The following is a 22,013-nucleotide window of genomic DNA, read 5'->3' as shown; positions in this document are numbered from 1 at the left end:
TATGGTGATGTGCCCGCAGTGCGCTACTGCAGAGCATATATTTTGCGCTCCTGACAGACCAAACACAACTTTCCGACAATTTCATGCAATCTCACGAAATTTACAACATACTACTATGCACTGTGGTAGATGCTACCGATTGATTATTCAAACGCGACGAGCGATCGATTGTTACACTTGTCGTACTTATGTAATTCAACATTATTACGGAATCGAACGAATGATTTATCATTTGATTTGCGACTTAATCATTTCACAACAAAATGTTTCAACTTAAAATACAATTACAAACGTATGAGAATTATAAAACCTATTAATCCTTAATTATAAGTATATGCTATTAATCCTAAAAAAAAAAGAAAAATATATAACACCATATAATATAAAAAAAAAAAACCTATCTTTATATAACAATATTACAAATGGTCAATTAACTGGCCAAGGCTTATTATATTAATTAAACACGCTTATATTATAAAAACAAATGTATTTTATAGTATTATATATACATTATCACTAATATAACATTAAAAAGTTGTTATAGTTGTAGTAGTAGTAGCAGCGTATGCGTTCATCTTGGTGATGGGATATACTAAAATAGATAGAAATATATATATATTATAAAGTAAATAAAAATAACATTTATATAACTGCTATACATTTATAACATACCTTATTAATCAACCAAGCTATTCCACTAATAAACCTACAATAAAAAAAAAAAAGCATTAATAAATACAATAACTCCTAACCTTAATCCAAGCTTAATAGAATTTAAATACTATATACTTATCTAATACTGGTGATGGAAAAATGAAATTGTTCCACAAAGAGCCACCTCCAAAATGTTCAACCTAGAATAGAAAATATCATAATTAAGAATACATTAAATTTATATACTTTAAATACATACATATAGAACATACATACCTAGTAATTTGGTATAAGGGGAACATTGTACGCTTTATTAAATACCCTGAAACATATAAAGTAGTTAGACTTTGTAAAATACAATTAAAACTTTGCTATAATAAATCATTATTACATACCATTGAAAATCAGCTATACTAACTCCATAATAATATAATCCTTTATTCAACTCTGCGATCGACTGATCCTACTGCTATCCTGAAACATATATAAATAATTAAACAAAATACTTTAACAAATATATACAAAAACATAACCTTACTTAAAGTTCGGAGGCCGAACTTCCCCATGAAGGGAGATGTCACATCCTGCGACGACTAGGAGACGTTTTATTAACACGGGTAAAAACTTCACCACCGGCGAAAATTTTTCAAAAATCATATTATTAAAAATAATTCTACTACACCAACTACACCGGCATTCATAAATTTCACCACTTGTAGTACAGTCACTCGACAAATCTTTAAAGAGACACAAGCGACATCTACAATAAGTCCGTTTTAAGTCAAGTCCAGAGCCAACCAATCATAACCTGACCCATTAAATTTACTCTAACTACACTCAATTACACACATAGACCCAAGAAACCGACATTTTGTGACAACTCCTACTAACAAATCTTATGAACAATTATTAACTATTGAAAATAAAACTTATAACAATGATATATAAATAAAAAATATATAGAAACATGTTCTTCTGTCTTACGGTAACAACATACGTAAAAATAACAGTTTCATAATAAGACATTTTTTAATATCAATTGTTATAAACAATTAAAATTATATATAAAATATAAAAACTGTGATGGCTATCAATCTTGTTGTTAAAAATACAAAAACTTTTGTATATACCATTTTTTCGGTATCTGTAATAGTTTCCGAGATATAAAAATTTCCTGAATTTGAATCTCTCAGTTCAACTTTTCTCTTATGAAACTAAGGAACCACAAATCAAATCGTATAAAAATAAAATAAAATATAAAAACAATATAACTGATAGAAAAATTATATAGCTGTATTCGTCTCTCTCTATAGAAACAGAATATATGAAAATAATCACACCATTATTAAATAATAATATATATATAACTTATAATATATAACTTTTGATAATAAACCATAAACAATATTAATTATAATTTTTTTTGAAAAGCCTATAAGACCTATAATAACTTTTATTATAACATTTTCTATATAAAATCAAAAACCTAATTTATAAAAAGAATTAAAGGAAAAGTCACCCGTTATAAGGCAAAAGTCCCAGTAAGTGCCAATGTACATACATATATATCTGCGTCTAACGGTAATTACCGGGACCACAAGTTTAACCCTTAATATTTTTAAAAATAATAATCATAAAAATATGCTGATTAATTTAAATTAAACCTTGAACCTTTTCCTTTAAAACCATACCCTAATAATAATTTTTACTCACCTTGCATACCTAATTAATTTAAATAATACCCGGAGTCAATCGGTCCTCGAACCATATATATAAATGTACGTACAAAGACTTAGCCGCGAGAATGGTAAAGGCATAGGACTTAGCCGCGCGTACTCTTGTCTTTTCATCTATAAAAATTACTAAGTATGAATTTCGAGACGGACTTAGCCGCGAAAATGAACGATGGACTTAGCCGCACAGACTATACGATGGACTTAGCCGCGTGAGCTCTCTTATAGAACTAGACTCTCGATCAACCAACATAAAATTAAAATTTAATAATTTTTACTTTTTATATATATTCTTTAAAGAGCCTTAAATAACTAATAACAAACCCTTATAAACCATTTCTTAATCTGCCTTAGTTTTGGACTTATAAATTTTTAAAGTTACCCACTCATGTTCTCCTGATACATCAGCCGCGTAAAATCCTTAATAATTATTAAACCATTAAAGATCAAGCCATATCCTCTTAGATGTGAAGAGCCCTATGATTTTCCATCTAAAAACCCATATAGACTTATACCTTTGTGGGCATTAATAGTATATTGTTATAAATAAATTAAATTTAATAACCATTAACACGCAAATTTTATAACGCTAAATCATACTTCCCTATGAATTATTAACGTATACTAAATATCTTTTCTTAATTTTTATTAGTTTAGCAGCTACGAATTTTTAAACTTTTACTCTTACCCATACATACATACATTTCAACACACGTACAGAGAGAACTCCCTTTATTTGCAACATTTCAAGAACTTATAATTATATTTGTATTAAGAGTAAATAAATATTCAAATTAACTTTTATAAAAGTTATTCTTTATTAATTAATTATTAAATTTGTTATAAACAAATTAAACAAGTACATTATTTTCAAATTCTGTTCCGTACATCCTTCGGCATTTGCAAAATTACCCCAAATCCATATATTATACTTTCTTCTACTCCTCATAGATTCCGAGATATAGGAATTTTACAAACTCCGATAATTTGAAGAACTGGAATACCTTGCTGAAAAACAAGAGATAAAAGTTAATAAAAGACCTTTTAAATTATAAAATATTAATAAACTATTAATTTATTTATAAAGTAATTGAATAAAGGAATAAAAATGGTTCTATAAATAAACTTTCTTAATTAGTTAATTATCCAAATTGTTATAAACAAATAAAACACTATCCAATTATTCAAAATTCTGTTACGTATTTTGTCACATTTGAGCTCCCATTTAAAAACTATTAAACATTTTTTCTAACTCTTTAGTTCTCGAGTTATGACCACTGTTCAAAATCAGAGACCGACACAAATGACACAAAATAGTAACACCAACATTTTCTAAACTAATGCTCCTAATAACCAACTACGAACGGAACAAAGACTCATCGCTATAACGCACAACTGAGTAATTAAAAATCTTATATTAATAAACAAATTAATAAATTGTTATAAACAATTTCAAGTTAACAATTGACCTTCTTTAAATTTTATAATAGAAGTTAAAGACTATAATGAATCATTAATCCCTGCAAAATAACTTTTCTTAATTCCTATTAATTTAGCTTTTATGAATTTTTAAAACTTTTATTCTATATATATATAGATATACTAAAGCATGTAATTCTTACCATCCTATTATTAGTTGATAAATAGCAACTCTGGTCTTATCTCTGCTATCCTGTAATAGAAACAATAACAGTAGAGAACAATTAACAAACTTAACAACTTCTAACAATTATAATAATTATTATTATTATATAAAATCTATATTATATATAAAAAATAAGAAATGCTTTAGTTAAACACTTGGAAAATATGTATAATGTAAAGAAACAACTCTTTTATATATAAAATAAAATATATAAATATCCTTTAGTTAATTAATGATTAAAATAGAAGAATTGTTTCTATCTAAACCAAGTATTAAAACCTAGTGCGGTAGAAAGTAGATTTTAACCAGCACTCTCACTGCCTTCAATACAGAAATAGACTCAAGGATATATCCTTGAGTCCCATAAAGAAAATAGCTTTTACATTCAATAATTTAAACTATAAAATATATATATATATATAATATTATGTTAACACAAGGAAAATGGAGAGATCTAAGACTGAATTTATTTACTTTAAACATACTCTAAGACATTTTTAGACAATTTATGTAAAGTATGTTTAAAGGCCATCAGATAAAATAATAGAAAACAGAGCTTTGTGAGTCATAGTTCTGAGTCATGACAAAACACTTTCTCGAACCAAGGCCAGCCTTTCAAGCCAATAGCGAAATTCGTTACCATATAAGGAACCAAGGTTGAACCTACGTGGACCAATCTGAAACTCTGTAACCAAATAAGGATTGTCAAGGTCAGAACTACTCCTTTCCATTGTTCTAAAATAGTATATAAGCAGTTCAGAAAACCATAAGCCAGCTTTTATCGCGCCCACTACTTCAGTTACTTCTACTATTATTCAACCCCTTTTACTTTTAACTTTCTCGCGCTACAATTTTATCGCTGTCAAGATATAAATAAAAATACGCATATTACAAATTCGTTAAACTATAATACCAACTTTACTAATTATATTGAAATATTGTAAAAATTTGTGTTCAACAATAAATCTACTCTGGGAACAAATTATCAACTCTTCAACAGTGAATCATTAAGTGACCTTTATCTTGGAGTTTTAGCCTCCTTAACCGCAGAAGAACCCTTTAATTATTATTATTCATCATTACATGGTCGAACCAGGTCTCGAGACCACTTCGGACTTCAGGACGTCACATCATAAAGGCATTTGCTGACGTCACTGCACAATTTCACGTTGCAAGATTTTTGAAAGTTTTTTTTTGTTCTTTAGCCATATTTCTGCTACTGGTAAAAGTGAAATGCTCAAAATAAACTTGTATACATTTTTTTCAAGTTGCGCACAATACTACGTTGCCAGATTTTAAAATTATTTATTTTGTTTTTTTCGCAATATTTTGCATACTGGTGAAAACAAAAAACTTGAAATAGGTCCGTGTTATTAAAATTGGTTTTATATTTTAACAAATTTACAATATGCGTATTTTAGTTTGTAATTTTTTATAAACTCTTTAAAATTATCTAAAAGCTTAGAGCTTATGAACTTTGTTAAGTTTACAAGAAAATTTTTAAGAATTTTTTAAGCTTTTTACAAGAGAGCGAGCGCGAGATAGGTAATGGTTGCTTGTGGTTTTTAGTACTGCTTATACAAGGTGTCCCGAAGTCATGTAGACAGACTTTAAAATTATGTAGATGTCGTTATTTTAAGACAAATCGTCCTTAATCATTTTTTATTTTGATTAATATTAAACAAAATAAAAATTATTAAAAATTAGATTTTTTAGGTGGATCTTACTGTTTCTCACACCGCGCGGAAACGTTCTATCCGTCGGTAGTCCCCAGTCCTTGCTTTTTTGATCATCTGTGACGTCCTGAAGTCCGAAGTGGTCTCGAGACCTGGTTCGACCATGTAATGATGAATAATAATAATTAAAGGGTTCTTCTGCGGTTAAGGAGGCTAAAACTCCAAGATAAAGGTCACTTAATGATTCACTGTTGAAGAGTTGATAATTTGTTCCCAGAGTAGATTTATTGTTGAACACAAATTTTTTCAATATTTCAATATAATTAGTAAAGTTGGTATTATAGTTTAACGAATTTGTAATATGCGTATTTTTATTTATATCTTGACAGCGATAAAATTGTAGCGCGAGAAAGTTAAAAGTAAAGGGGTTGAATAATAGAGAAGTAACTGAAGTAGTGGGCGCGATAAAAGCTGGCTTATGGTTTTCTGAACTGCTTATATACTATTTTAGAACAATGGAAAGGAGTAGTTCTGACCTTGACAATCCTTATTTGGTTACAGAGTTTCAGATTGGTCCACGTAGGTTCAACCTTGGTTCCTTATATGGTAACGAATTTCGCTATTGGCTTGAAAGGCTGGCCTTGGTTCGAGAAAGTGTTTTGTCATGACTCAGAACTATGACTCACAAGTAAGCTCTGTTTTTCTATTATTTTATCTGATGGCCTTTAAACATACTTTACATAAATTGTCTAAGAAATGTCTTAGAGTATGTTTAAAGTATTAATAAATTCAGTCTTAGATCTCTCCATTTTTCCTTGTGTTAACATAATATTATATATATATAATATTTTATAGTTTAAATTATTGAATGTAAAAGCTATTTATGGGACTCAAGGATATATCCTTGAGTCTATTTCTGTATTGAAGGCAGTGAGAGTGCTGGTTAAAATCTACTTTCTACCGCACTAGGTTTTAATACTTGGTTTAGATAGAAACAATTCTTCTATTTTAATCATTAATTAACTAAAGGATATTTATATATTTTATTTTATATATAAAAGAGTTGTTTCTTTACATTATACATATTTTCCAAGTGTTTAACTAAAGCATTTCTTATTTTTTATATATAATATAGATTTTATATAATAATAATAATTATTATAATTGTTAGAAGTTGTTAAGTTTGTTAATTGTTCTCTACTGTTATTGTTTCTATTACAGGATAGCAGAGATAAGACCAGAGTTGCTATTTATCAACTAATAATAGGATGGTAAGAATTACATGCTTTAGTATATCTATATATATATAGAAAAAAGTTTTAAAAATTCAAAAAGCTAAATTAATAGGAATTAAGAAAAGTTATTTTGCAGGGATTAATGATTCATTATAGTCTTTAACTTCTATTATAAAATTTAAAGAAGGTCAATTGTTAACTTGAAATTGTTTATAACAATTTATTAATTTGTTTATTAATATAAGATTTTTAATTACTCAGTTGTGCGTTATAGCGATGAGTCTTTGTTCCGTTCGTAGTTGGTTATTGAGCATTAGTTTAGAAAATGTTGGTGTTACTATTTTGTGTCATTTGTGTCGGTCTCTGATTTTGAACAGTGGTCATAACTCGAGAACTAAAAGAGTTAGAAAGAAAATGTTTAATAGTTTTTTAAATGCTCAAATGTGACAAAAATACAAACAGAATTTTGAATAATTGGATAGTGTTTTATTTGTTTATAACAATTTGGATAATTAACTAATTAAGAAAGTTTATTTATAGAACCATTTTTATTCCTTTATTCAATTACTTTATAAATAAATTAATAGTTTATTAATATTTTATAATTAAAAGTCTTTTATTAACTTTTGTATCTCTTGTTTTTCAGCAAAAAGGTATTCCAGTTCTTCAAATTATCGGAGTTTGTAAAATTCCTATATCTCGGAATCTATGAGGAGTAGAAGAAAGTATAATATATGGATTTGGGGTAATTTTGCAAATGCCGAAGGATGTACGGAACAGAATTTGAATAATGTACTGAATTTGTTTATAACAAATTTAATAATTAATTAATAAAGAATAACTTTTATAAAAGTTAATTTGAATATTTATTTACTCTAATACAAATATAATTATAAGTTCTTGAAATGTTGCAAATAAAGGAGTTCTCTGTACGTGTGTTGAAATGTATGTATGTATGGGTAAGAGTAAAAGTTTAAAAATTCGTAGCTGCTAAACTAATAAAAATTAAGAAAAGATATTTAGTATACGTTAATAATTCATAGGGAAGTATGATTTAGCGTTATAAAATTTGCGTGTTAATGGTTATTAAATTTAATTTATTTATAACAATATACTATTAATGCCCACAAAGGTATAAGTCTATATGGGTTTTTTAGATGGAAAATCATAGGGCTCTTCACATCTAAGAGGATATGGCTTGATCTTTAATGGTTTAATAATTATTAAGGATTTTACGCGGCTGATGTATCAGGAGAACATGAGTGGGTAACTTTAAAAATTTATAAGTCCAAAACTAAGGCAGATTAAGAAATGGTTTATAAGGGTTTGTTATTAGTTATTTAAGGCTCTTTAGAACGTATATAACAAAAGAAAATTATTAAATTTTTAATTTTATGTTGGTTGATCGAGAGTCTAAGTTCTATAAGAGAGCTCACGCGGCTAAGTCCATCGTATAGTCTGTGCGGCTAAGTCCATCGTTCATTTTCGCGGCTAAGTCCGTTCTCGAAATTCATACTTAGAAATTCATATTTTAGTAATTAAGATGACAAGAGTACGCGCGGCTAAGTCCTATGCCTTTACCATTCTCGCGGCTAAGTCTTTGTACGTACATTTATATATATGGTTCGAGGACCGATTGACTCCGGGTATTATTTAAATTAATTAGGTATGCAAGGTGAGTAAAAATTATTATTAGGGTATGGTTTTAAAGGAAAAGGTTCAAGGTTTAATTTAAATTAATCAGCATATTTTTATGATTATTATTTTTAAAAATATTAAGGGTTAAACTTGTGGTCCCGGTAATTACCGTTAGACGCAGATATATATGTATGTACATTGGCACTTACTGGGACTTTTGCCTTATAACGGGTGACTTTTCCTTTAATTCTTTTTATAAATTAGGTTTTTGATTTTATATAGAAAATGTTATAATAAAAGTTATTATAGGTCTTATAGGCTTTTCAAAAAAAATTATAATTAATATTGTTTATGGTTTATTATCAAAAGTTATATATTATAAGTTATATATATATTATTATTTAATAATGGTGTGATTATTTTCATATATTCTGTTTCTATAGAGAGAGACGAATACAGCTATATAATTTTTTCTATCAGTTATATTGTTTTTTATATTTTATTTTATTTTTATACGATTTGATTTGTGGTTCCTTAGTTTCATAAGAGAAAAGTTGAACTGAGAGATTCAAATTCAGGAAATTTTTATATCTCGGAAACTATTACAGATACCGAAAAAATGGTATATACAAAAGTTTTTGTATTTTTAACAACAAGATTGATAGCCATCACAGTTTTTATATTTTATATATAATTTAATTGTTTATAACAATTGATATTAAAAATGTCTTATTATGAAACTGTTATTTTTACGTATGTTGTTACCGTAAGACAGAAGAACATGTTTCTATATATTTTTTATTTATATATCATTGTTATAAGTTTTATTTTCAATAGTTAATAATTGTTCATAAGATTTGTTAGTAGGAGTTGTCACAAAATGTCGGTTTCTTGGGTCTACATGTGTAATTGAGTGTAGTTAGAGTAAATTTAATGGGTCAGGTTATGATTGGTTGGCTCTGGACTTGACTTAAAACGGACTTATTGTAGATGTCGCTTGTGTCTCTTTAAAGATTTGTCGAGTGACTGTACTACAAGTGGTGAAATTTATGAATGCCGGTGTAGTTGGTGTAGTAGAATTATTTTTAATAATATGATTTTTGAAAAATTTTCGCCGGTGGTGAAGTTTTTACCCGTGTTAATAAAACGTCTCCTAGTCGTCGCAGGATGTGACATTCCTTTTCATGGGGAAGTTCGGCCTGAACTTTAAGTAAGGTTATGTTTTTGTATATATTTGTTAAAGTATTTTGTTTAATTATTTATATATGTTTCAGGATAGCAGTAGGATCAGTCGATCGCAGAGTTGAATAAAGGATTATATTATTATGGAGTTAGTATAGCTGATTTTCAATGGTATGTAATAATGATTTATTATAGCAAAGTTTTAATTGTATTTTACAAAGTCTAACTACTTTATATGTTTCAGGGTATTTAATAAAGCGTACAATGTTCCCCTTATACCAAATTACTAGGTATGTATGTTCTATATGTATGTATTTAAAGTATATAAATTTAATGTATTCTTAATTATGATATTTTCTATTCTAGGTTGAACATTTTGGAGGTGGCTCTTTGTGGAACAATTTCATTTTTCCATCACCAGTATTAGATAAGTATATAGTATTTAAATTCTATTAAGCTTGGATTAAGGTTAGAGTTATTGTATTTATTAATGCTTTTTTTTGTTTTATTGTAGGTTTATTAGTGGAATAGCTTGGTTGATTGGTATGTTATAAATGTATAGCAGTTATATAAATGTTATTTTTATTTACTTTATAATATATATATATTTCTATCTATTTTAGTATATCCCATCACCAAGATGAACGCATACGCTGCTACTACTACTACAACTATAACAACTTTTTAATGTTATATTAGTGATAATGTATATATAATACTATAAAATACATTTGTTTTTATAATATAAGCGTGTTTAATTAATATAATAAGCCTTGGCCAGTTAATTGACCATTTGTAATATTGTTATATAAAGATAGGTTTTTTTTTTATATTATATGGTGTTATATATTTTTCTTTTTTTTTTTTAGGATTAATAGCATATACTTATAATTAAGGATTAATAGGTTTTATAATTTCTACGTTTGTAATTGTATTTTAAGTTGGAACATTTTGTTGTGAAATGATTAAGTCGCAAATCAAATGATAAATCATTCGTTCGATTCCGTAATAATGTTGAATTACATAAGTACGACAAGTGTAACAATCGATCGCTCGTCGCGTTTGAATAATCAATCGGTAGCATCTACCACAGTGCATAGTAGTATGTTGTAAATTTCGTGAGATTGCATGAAATTGTCGGAAAGTTGTGTTTGGTCTGTCAGGAGCGCAAAATATATGCTTTCAGTAGCGCACTGCGGGCACATCACCATATAATTTTCGACTTGTATATACCAAGCCGAATGACAGACTAAATTGTATGCCGGCATCGCGTTAAAATGTAAATAATCTCTATAATACGGGGGTACCTGCACGTGCGTCGGCTGTGGCAGTGGCGGGGATCCCTGAGGAACTCTTGTAGTGTGATCCCGGTCCCTTACATGCTCCATATAGGTTGGCCTGTCGTTTATGTAATCGTCCCGAGGGGAGTCCGGTGCCCGCGTTGTCTGCGTAGCAATCGATGGTTCCGGGGATGGTTCCCTTGGTCGCACTGGGGACGCTATCCCAACAGGGCGCATCGCGATGTATCCCTCGTTGTCATAGTTTGTTTGCGTGCTCACATTGTCTTCCTGTTCCGTATCCGGAAGCCTCCTTATCTCATCGAGTATTTCTCGAATGAGCTCTGGTGTCCGGGATCGTTGCACTACCGGTTCTTCGTACTGATAAGCACTTGGGGCGTCAGGCTGTCTGGCCGGTGAATGAAATACGTACGGGTCCGTTGGCCCGACGTCTGATTCTTGATGCGATGACATAATGGGTTGATTCCTGGGTCGGATACTTCTTCGGATCCTATCCGTTATTCTTCTCCAGTGTCGGCTCGCTTCTTGGCGATTCATATAAAAATTTCCTAAAAGTGACGGAACCAAAGGATTAGTCTTAATTTTAAATCTTATTTGCTTCAGTCACTTACTGCTTCCGGTAAAATAAAATATATATATTTTTTTTTATTTATAACTTTGATTCGACCGTCGTGGCTTCAGCACTCTTTTGGTTCGACTGTTCCTGGGGATCTCAGGGTTTAGGTTTATATAGCTAGCCTGGGGGTGGTGTCGGTCTTTCAGTTCTTCCCCTGCGGCAAAATTCTAGGAAAAGACGGTTCAGGGTCTTGCCCACACATGGGGTCCGACAGGTCAAGGAGAAGATAAAGATTATGATTCCTAGTACTCCAATGCTGCAGGCGACGGTGCTGTAGGCAGTAGTTTTCCATTCTTGAATTTTTCTTTCTCTAAGTTGTTGAGCTTTTGAATAATATCATTGCTGCTTCTATATTGCTATGATCTGACACCCATATTTCATCTGTAGTTTCCGTTAAATTAATATTAAATTTTTCACGCGTTGGTTCATACAATTGCAGAATGCTGAGGTTGCTAGATGGTGTGTAATGATGTAGAAATTTAGTTGCTTGAGTAGACGGGTGACTCATCGTGGCGGTTTTTGCTTTAATTTTGCAACCTGGTTGTATTGTTATTGTTCCACAGTTTTCAATAATTGCATGGTCTCTAAAACCGGCGCATTCAATTCGTATTTCTTTCTTCTCCCTGGTAAAAATCCAACTGGAGTATCAAGAACTTTCCACTCTTGTAATTCCTGCAATATTATGTTACATTGATTTAATATTAATTTTCTATTAAGCATCAAGTTGATGTTGCAGCTGGGCGTCTGTCTTATCTTTCTTAAAGGAGATGTAAGGGCATATTAAAGTAGAACTCGTGGTTGAACATTTTTCCAAGTCTTCTTTTTCTAACTCATAGTAGCTATCAGAGTCTTCGTTTATTGCAATATATTCTGTATTCGGTTTTATTGTAGCATATTTGTCTCCATCCAGATTTTGTTTTGCCGGTAATGGTACGGCTTTATATAATTTATATTTTCCTGGGCTTATTAATGGTATATGTAATGCGTAGATTAATCGGTTTTTAATATATGCAATTTGTAAATTTGATATTTTAATTAATCGATCCATTCCTTCTTCATTTATTGCTACGGAAATTCTTCGTGTGGAACTCGTTCCTGATTGCCTTAGAATTTTGTATTAATTGTTGTGAGGTATTATTCGAGGATGTATTAATCCTGTTTTCCAAAAGTATTCCATCAATAAGAGTATTTATATTTAATTCATGTTCTAAAATTGCGTCATTAATATTTACAACTGCTTGATGAAAATATTCATTAATTTCAATTTTGCATATTCATGTAAGATTTAATATTCTTTCACTTATGCGGCGGTTCATCGCAATCATTTGTTGTTTAATTTTCGAAGTCACGTTCTGTAATTCTCCGAACCTCGTCTTGATTGCTATCGTTTGGTTTATGAATAGGGCAGCAAGATCATCAGTTTTACTTTCTATATGTTTCAATGCTTCATTTATATGATTGGCATCTTCCAACGTCATTGTGCCAAATAATATTTTACTAATTTCTCCAATAAATTCTAACGGAGCTCTTCGCGATCTTGATTTCTTTAACAGTTCGCCTATGCGATTTTGATATTGTCTTACTTTATCTAGTTTTGCTTCGGCTAGCAGCAATGATTTGGGATTGGCATATTTTGAAATGTTATTACATTGCCAAATAACCATTTTTAATTCTCTCTGGAGTCCTATAGCTGCATCAGCGATTCCGTTTAGATCAATGTATGTGATCATTTTCCAAGAAGTTTCGTAGGTACGCAAGTCGCCGATGGATTCGTAGAACACTCCAGGGTTATCCTTGAGAGTCGTTATCATGTATCTTTCCTGCGTCATCCCAGACCTGTAATGCGAGCTAGTTTAATTCTGTCCATATGTACTGTCTTGGTTTGATTTCGTTTAGTTAATATTTTAATATTATTGTTTGGTAGTATTTCTATAACTTCAAATGGTCCTTGATATTCATCATCAAATTTACCTCTTTTTTCCTCTTAATAAATATACAAAATTTCCTACTTGATAATTTTGTATTTTCTTTTATTCTTTTATCATAGTAATGTTTGTATCGTGTTTTTGCGTTTCCTAGATTTTGTATTGCAAGCTGTCTCAAGTCACTTAGTTTGTCAATTAATTCAGCTATGTAATCATTATATGTTTCTAGTGTGTCATCTGTTTTAAATTCAGATGGTAGTCGTGCATTCCTGCCGTACACTAATTCATATGAGTAAATTTAGTTCCTTCATGCACACTTGTATTGTAAGAAAACATTGCATGTTCAAGCCAGTTATCCCAATCTTTTTCATTAGCAATATAATGTTTTAAATATTCTACTAAGACATGATGACTTCGTTCCAACGAGCCATTTGATTGAGGGTGAAAGGCTGTTGTACAATATTGTTTAATCCTGAAATATTTTGCAAATTGTTTCATCATGGAGCTAGTGAAATTTGATCCTTGATCCGTCAAAATAGCTTTAGGGCTTCCAAATTGGCAGATAAATCTTCGAGTAAATGCCTTTGCAATTTCTTCTGAGTTTGTTAAGATGAGTGGTACAGCAAGAGAATATTTTGTTAATTGATCTTGAATTGTTAGAATAAATTCATTTCCATTATCAGTTATGGGTAATGGTCCTACTATATCCATAGCTACTTTATCAAAAGCGTTCATTGGTGTGTCGGTAATTACCATAGGCTGCTTATTCTTTACCCGCACCAATTTCTTTTTCTGGCAGCTGTTACATGATTGAATAAAGTTCTCTACTTGTGTCTTCATATTATCCCAATAATATTTATGACGAATACGTGAGACTGTTTTTGCAATTCCCTTGTGTCCTCCAACGCTTGATTCATGTGATTCTCGTATAATTCGTAATCTATCTTTGATTTCTGGTACACATATTTGTCCTTTATATACCGTAATTTGAATTTCTGTATTTAAAAATGTTAATCTTATAATGTTACGAATTTTAAACCATGGGATATTTGCTGCTTTGGCTTTGAGATATTGCTGCGTAAAGAACATTTTGCGCTAGCATTATATTTCAATTCTTTTAAATCCGTTATTTATATCTCTTTCTTTAATGTCGTTGTTTAATTCATCTTTCACTATGATGCCAAAAGTCTTTCGATTACTTTTTTGTGTTAAGACGTGTCCGAGAACGCCTTTTAAAATTATTTGGTTTATAACATATTTTTCTTTAATTAATTCTTGTCCTATTTCGTCTATTGGGTTTCCTTCTGTGTCCATGAAATAAATTATGTTATTATTTTTCATCCAAATGTGGTCACGTGAATCCAAGATTAACAAACACTGGTACATTTTCTGTAATTCTTGGTTTTTTATTTTCTTTAATAGCTTTTCTAACAGGTTTCTTATTTGAATATTTTTTCTTAGACTGTTTCTTAATTTTGATTTTATCTGGGATAGGTTTTGTTGTTTTGCTAACGTTCTTGTTTTCAAGATTTATGGGTTTGGTTTTAGCTTGATAAAACGGTGGCGAAAATATTTTTTCCATTTCTGAACTGCTGCTGGTTTTGTCGGTTGGTGCTTTTATATTACGGTAATTAAATCGTTGCGGCTCCATATCATAGTCCATGTCTCTTCTACACTTATTTCCATTGCTTCTAGTTCTTTTATTAAGCGGAATATTTTCTTCTATTACATTAATGTTATCTATGTCATCTGGCATTTTTGATTTTATTTTTAAAATCAATTGATTTTGGTAATGTTCTTTTTAAAGTTGGTGGTTCATGTACATCTGCTTGTACTTGAATATTTGTTTGGACTTGAAAACTATCGCTGGAATCCATTTCCATAGGAATTTGTGTAATTTCATCGAGATTCAAATTTTTATTGTTGATCCGTTTTTTAGGGACACCCGTTGTATAGTCTTCCTTCCTTTTGAGCTTCTTGTGATCGACGCTAGGGGCGGTGTAAACTTCTACTTCAAGTGATGTGGCGCTGTGATCATCTTGACCACGCCCTAAAGGTGCATTCACGGGTGTGGCACTTTCTTTAGGACTGTCGCAACTTTTATTTTCTTCTCCCGAGCTTGAATTTTTAATAATTTTTTTATGTTTCTTACGTTTCCGTTTTCTGCGTAAAGCATAATCAGATGAGCTACTAACATGTTCTTCTTTCTCCTTTAGACAGTTTTTTGAATCGTCAGTTTCATCGTCGGTGTCGTAATAATAAGATTCTGTATCGTCGTCGCTACTGTCCCAAGCTTTTAGAAATTTATCTTTTACAGATTGTTCTTTTCTACTGTCACTGTCATCATATGGAGTTAATTCATGTGGTCTAAGTTTTTGATGAGGAGCAGGATTTCCTGAATCGCTGGTTTCTCGTGCTCTTTTAAAGTAGGATGCGTTATTTTTGTTTCTTGTGTTCTTGCTCAATTGACTTTTTTCGCTAGATGATAATGCTCGTTTGGCACGTAGCGGATAAACTTCTAATTCGACAGGATTTCGAGACAATGCGTCAGCGTTTTTGTTTTTCTTACCAGGTTTATATTTTATTTGATACTCATACTCGGCTAACTTGAGTCTCCATCGCATAAGTCGTGAAGTTGGATCAGATATGGAATTTAACCATTCCAAGGGTTTGTGATCCATTACTAAAGTAAATTTGCGACCGTAAATATATGGACGAAAATGTTTTACAGCGTATACAAGAGCTAATAATTCTTCTTCAGTAGGAGAGTATCTAGTTTCCGCGTCATTTAACACTCGCGATGCGTATGCTATCGGGAGGTCGTTTCCTATTTTTCCTTGACTTAATATTGCTCCAATTGCAAATCCTGAAGCATCTGTCGTTATGACAAAAGGTTCGTCAAAATTCGGATACTGTAGTATTGGCTCTGAACATAAAGCATTGCGTAGTACGTCAAATGCGTTTTGCTGTTGCTCTTTCCATTCAAAGGCTATAGTTTGCTTTGTCAAGTCTGACAAAGGTTTAGCGATCTTGGAAAAGTTTTCGATAAATCGTCGATAGTATCCGGCAAGTCCAAACTGTTTAATATTTTTTCTTGTTTTTGGTATAGGAAAATTTTACAGCATCAATTTTTTTAGGATCTGGTCGTATCCATTTTCTGTGATTATATGCCCAAGATAAGCGACTTTCTTTTAGAATTGCATTTGTCTGGCTGCAAAATAAATTTGCTTCTTCCAGACGTTTCATGAGTCTTTCAAACTTGACTGCGTGTTCGTTAAGAGATCGCGCATAAATTACAATGTCATCGAGATAGACAAACAACTCGATTCCTGTAATCCAGTCAAAACTTGGTCCATTAATCTCTGAATGTAGCAGGAGCATTTTCAATCCAAACGGCATTCGATTATATTCAAAACCATGGGTGTTGAAAATGCAGTTTTATGTTTGTCCTTTAGATCCATTTCAATTTGATGAAACCCAGATGCTAAATCAAACACAGAAAAATATTTAGCACTTCCAAGCTGATCTAGTATGTCAACGATATTTGGTAGTGGATATGTCTCCAATGGTCTCATCATTTAGTTCAAAATCAAACAAGGCGCCATTTTTTATTTCCCTGAGAGTCATCCTTTTTTGGGACTATCCACAACGGAGAGTTGTATGGCGAACTAGACGGTTCTATAACACCTTTTTCCAACATTGCGTCAACTTGTTTCTGTATTTCCTCTTTATGAATTTGAGGATACCGATATTGCTTGACGTTGATTGGTCGATCATCAGTAGTGAATATTCGGTGTTTGAGAACGCTTGTCGCGCCTAGCGGCTCTTCAGCCAATTGAAATCTTTCCGCATACGTTGTTACTAGACCAATGACGTTGGATTTTTCTTCATCGTTTAAATGATTCAAACGTAATTGTTGTAAATTTTGTTTATACGTGTTTCATGATTTTTATCATTAATACTATCTTGTGTTACGACACTTTCTTTTCTCATGCTTCTTCAAACGGATATAACTTTACTGTAGGGACCGCTAATTGTATATCCTCGTCCGATGAATTTATTGCATATAAATATGCAATTCCATGGTGATTAGATACTACGGCGTCACCTAAGTACACCTGTGGTCCTGCGTTCAGTTTAGGAATATATCCGTATTTTGTTTCTGGATTTGCTACTCGAATATAAATCTGTTTTCTTGTTCTAGCTGGAATTGTAACAATTTCATTGTCGTGAAAATAATATGGAGTTCCGTTTACAACTAGACAAGCCCTCGGGTAGTCTATTGTTGCCTTTGATTTTTAAAGAATTCTGTGCCCAATATCCATCTGCTGGATTGGGAAATCGTTGGGAACCACATGAAACAGCACTTCATTACCGAGAATGCGTAATTTAACTACGCCTGGTGCGAGTGCGTCCTTTGTTATTCCACTCAGAATGTACACAATTTTTGTATCAATTGGTACCTCTTTAATTAATGAATTCTTCTTAATCAAATTAATATCGGAACCTGTGTCAATCATAAAGTTTCCACGGTTATCAATAATGTCTAGGCTAGGTAAAACGACAGATGGTGGTCTTCCAATTTCGTTGCCTGTGATTCTTACGCTTGCGATTCTGTTGGTGCTTTTTTTGGGCTTCAAGGCGCACTTGGGGCCGTTCGTTCAGCGCTGCGCCTGCTCGCTGACCCTGTTCTTGGTTTCCCGAAAATCCTTGTGGTGGCGGGTGTTATTCATTTGAATCCCCTGAGTTCTGGGAGCTTCGTTCACTTGATTTCCACGAGCTCTTAGATTATTATTATACTCCCGTTTTCGACATTGTTCAAGGCAGTGACCAGGAGTTTTACAATAACGACAGAATAGTCCTACGTTTTGCGAGTTTGTAAAATTTGGGCGATTTCCGCGATTAATATTTTGAGCATTAAAATTATTAAAGTTTGAATTTCGTGGTAGTACTGTTGGTATTATTTGTCTCATATTTCGATTTGGAATTCTTGGCTGTAAAGCTCTACATTCGGCGCGAACATGACCAGTGTTTTTACAATATGAACAGATTTTAGGTTGCCATTGTACGTGAGAAACTTGCGCGAGAGGATTTATAGTACTGCATGAATATGTATCATGTCCATATCCTAAGCAATTGTTACAGCGAATTGACTGCATAAGTCCTTCCGTTATTTTTACTGTTGAGCGCGTTCATTATATTCTATTTCCGCTTTTATAGCACTTTCTATCGCATTATTTAACGAAGTCGGATCTCTAGGATAAATTCTCGTATAAATGTCAGTTTTTAATCCGGTTAAGAAATTTCGTACCGCATTATTTTGCAGAGCTTATAAATGGCATTATTTATTTGGATTTTCTGTTTGATAACAGGATTTTAATTGATGCAATATCATAGATACACGACTGCCATAATCAACTACAGACTCTTCCGGATGCTGTGTTACTTTTGAAAGTTCTCCATGCAATTGTGAGGATGAATAGACAGGTGCAAATCTGGTTCTTAATACTGTCAACAGCGTATCTATGTCATTATATTCTCCGCTTAATGCTACTCTTAGCGCGGGACCCACTAATTTATTTTTTATTATTTGAACAAGTCCATACTCGGCATGAGGAGCTACCATATTTCTGGCATGCATACAGCTAGTGACAAATTGATTGACAGGCATTTTTTGCCGTCAAACGGGAGAATCGTTTCCCATCATGCGTAGGCTTACGTATGACATTGCTCTACGATTCACGTTATCCTCGTTAACACTCATGCTTCCAATTTGATGAGTTAATGAGTCAATGTTAGCTTCTACAGACATTTCTGTGTTTTAATAAATTATAAGATGTGCACACTTACATGGAATGTACGGCCAGAAATAAGATGATTATGTAGAATTCCATTTAAATAATTTTGCAGTTCCTTAAGCGTATCCTTTATCTCCGCAATTTCCCTTCGGAAAATTTCTCTTTTTCAGATAACGATAAGATGTCCGTTAATCTGTTTATAAACGAGCTTTTCCACTTAAGGGAATATCTTTAAATCCAAAATTTCTCAATCCTTTATGGATTTTTAAAGTACTCCACGGGGATGGTATTTTGTAGTGTATCCCACCGTTGCCACCAAAAATTCTATCCTTACATGTGACGTCCTGAAGTCCGAAGTGGTCTCGAGACCTGGTTCGACCATGTAATGATGAATAATAATAATTAAAGGGTTCTTCTGCGGTTAAGGAGGCTAAAACTCCAAGATAAAGGTCACTTAATGATTCACTGTTGAAGAGTTGATAATTTGTTCCCAGAGTAGATTTATTGTTGAACACAAATTTTTACAATATTTCAATATAATTAGTAAAGTTGGTATTATAGTTTAACGAATTTGTAATATGCGTATTTTTATATTATATCTTGACAGCGATAAATTGTAGCGCGAAAGTTAAAAGTAAAAGGGGTTGAATAATAGTAGAAGTAACTGAAGTAGTGGGCGCGATAAAAGCTGGCTTATGGTTTTCTGAACTGCTTATATACTATTTTAGAACAATGGAAAGGAGTAGTTCTGACCTTGACAATCCTTATTTGGTTACAGAGTTTCAGATTGGTCCACGTAGGTTCAACCTTGGTTCCTTATATGGTAACGAATTTCGCTATTGGCTTGAAAGGCTGGCCTTGGTTCGAGAAAGTGTTTTGTCATGACTCAGAACTATGACTCACAAGTAAGCTCTGTTTTTCTATTATTTTATCTGATGGCCTTTAAACATACTTTACATAAATTGTCTAAGAAATGTCTTAGAGTATGTTTAAAGTATTAATAAATTCAGTCTTAGATCCATTTTTCTTGTGTTAACATAATATTACATATATATATATATATTTTATAGTTTAAATTATTGAATGTAAAAGCTATTTTTTTATGGGACTCAAGGATATATCCTTGAGTCTATTTCTGTATTGAAAGTGAGAGTGTTAAAATCTACTTTCTACCGCACTAGGTTTTAATACTTGGTTTAGATAGAAACAATTCTTCTATTTTAATCATTAATTAACTAAAGGATATTTATATATTTTATTTTATATATAAAAGAGTTGTTTTTTACATTATACATATTTTCCAAGTGTTTAACTAAAGCATTTCATTTTTATATATAATATAGATTTTATATAATAATAATAATTATTATTATTGTTAGAAGTTGTTAAGTTTGTTAATTGTTCTCTACTGTTATTGTTTCTATTACAGGATAGCAGAGATAAGACCAGAGTTGCTATTTATCAACTAATAATAGGATGGTAAGAATTACATGCTTTAGTATATCTATATATATATAGAATAAAAGTTTTAAAATTCATAAAAGCTAAATTAATAGGAATTAAGAAAGTTTTTTGCAGGGATTAATGATTCATTATAGTCTTTAACTTCTATTATAAAATTTAAAGAAGGTCAATTGTTAACTTGAAATTGTTTATAACAATTTATTAATTTGTTTATTAATATAAGATTTTTAATTACTCAGTTGTGCGTTATAGCGATGAGTCTTTGTTCCGTTCGTAGTTGGTTATTAGGTTATTAGTTTAGAAAATGTTGGTGTTACTATTTTGTGTCATTTGTGTCGGTCTCTGATTTTGAACAGTGGTCATAACTCGAGAACTAAAAGAGTTAGAAAGAAAATGTTTAATAGTTTTTTAAAGGAGCTCAAATGCACAAAATACACGTAACAGAATTTTGAATAATTGGATAGTGTTTTATTTGTTTATAACAATTTGGATAATTAACTAATTAAGAAAGTTTATTTATAGAACCATTTTTATTCCTTTATTCAATTACTTTATAAATAAATTAATAGTTTATTAATATTTTATAATTTAAAAGGTCTTTTTATTAACTTTTGTATCTCTTGTTTTTCAGCAAAAAGGTATTCCAGTTCTTCAAATTATCGGAGTTTGTAAAATTCTATATCTCGGAATCTATGAGGAGTAGTATAATATATGGATTTGGGGTAATTTTGCAAATGCCGAAGGATGTACGGAACAGAATTTGAAAATATTGTACTCGTTTAATTTGTTTATAACAAATTTAATAATTAATTAATAAAGAATAACTTTTATAAAAGTTAATTTGAATATTTATTTACTCTTAATACAAATATAATTATAAGTTCTTGAAATGTTGCAAATAAGTTCTCTCTGTACGTGTGTTGAAATGTATGTATGTATGGGTAAGAGTAAAAGTTTAAAAATTCGTAGCTGCTAAACTAATAAAAATTAAGAAAAGATATTTAGTATACGTTAATAATTCATAGGGAAGTATGATTTAGCGTTATAAAATTTGCGTGTTAATGGTTATTAAATTTAATTTATTTATAACAATATACTATTAATGCCCACAAAGGTATAAGTCTATATGGGTTTTTTAGATGGAAAATC

General features: G+C 31.1%; 1 long non-coding RNA gene across 2 annotated transcripts; it reads right to left on the bottom strand.

The window, feature by feature from the left end:
- Positions 1–453: 453 nt before the first annotated feature.
- Positions 454–1,507, bottom strand: LOC139112860 (uncharacterized). 2 transcript variants are annotated; one of them, XR_011547485.1, is made up of 5 exons: positions 1,193–1,507; positions 1,050–1,128; positions 931–976; positions 673–854; positions 454–592 (listed from the first exon to the last, which is right to left on the bottom strand). It is a non-coding gene; the product is annotated as an uncharacterized lncRNA (long non-coding RNA). The 2 variants fall into 2 exon arrangements; XR_011547484.1 differs by having other exon boundaries at positions 454–854; positions 1,193–1,504.
- Positions 1,508–22,013: the final 20,506 nt, after the last annotated feature.

Source organism: Cardiocondyla obscurior, unplaced genomic scaffold (assembly GCF_019399895.1).
Source record: "Cardiocondyla obscurior isolate alpha-2009 unplaced genomic scaffold, Cobs3.1 scaffold59_0_136335, whole genome shotgun sequence".
NCBI classification, from domain to species: Eukaryota; Metazoa; Arthropoda; class Insecta; order Hymenoptera; family Formicidae; genus Cardiocondyla; species Cardiocondyla obscurior.
Note: the sequence above shows the minus strand (reverse complement) of the source record. Positions and strands in the feature narration are given on the sequence as shown.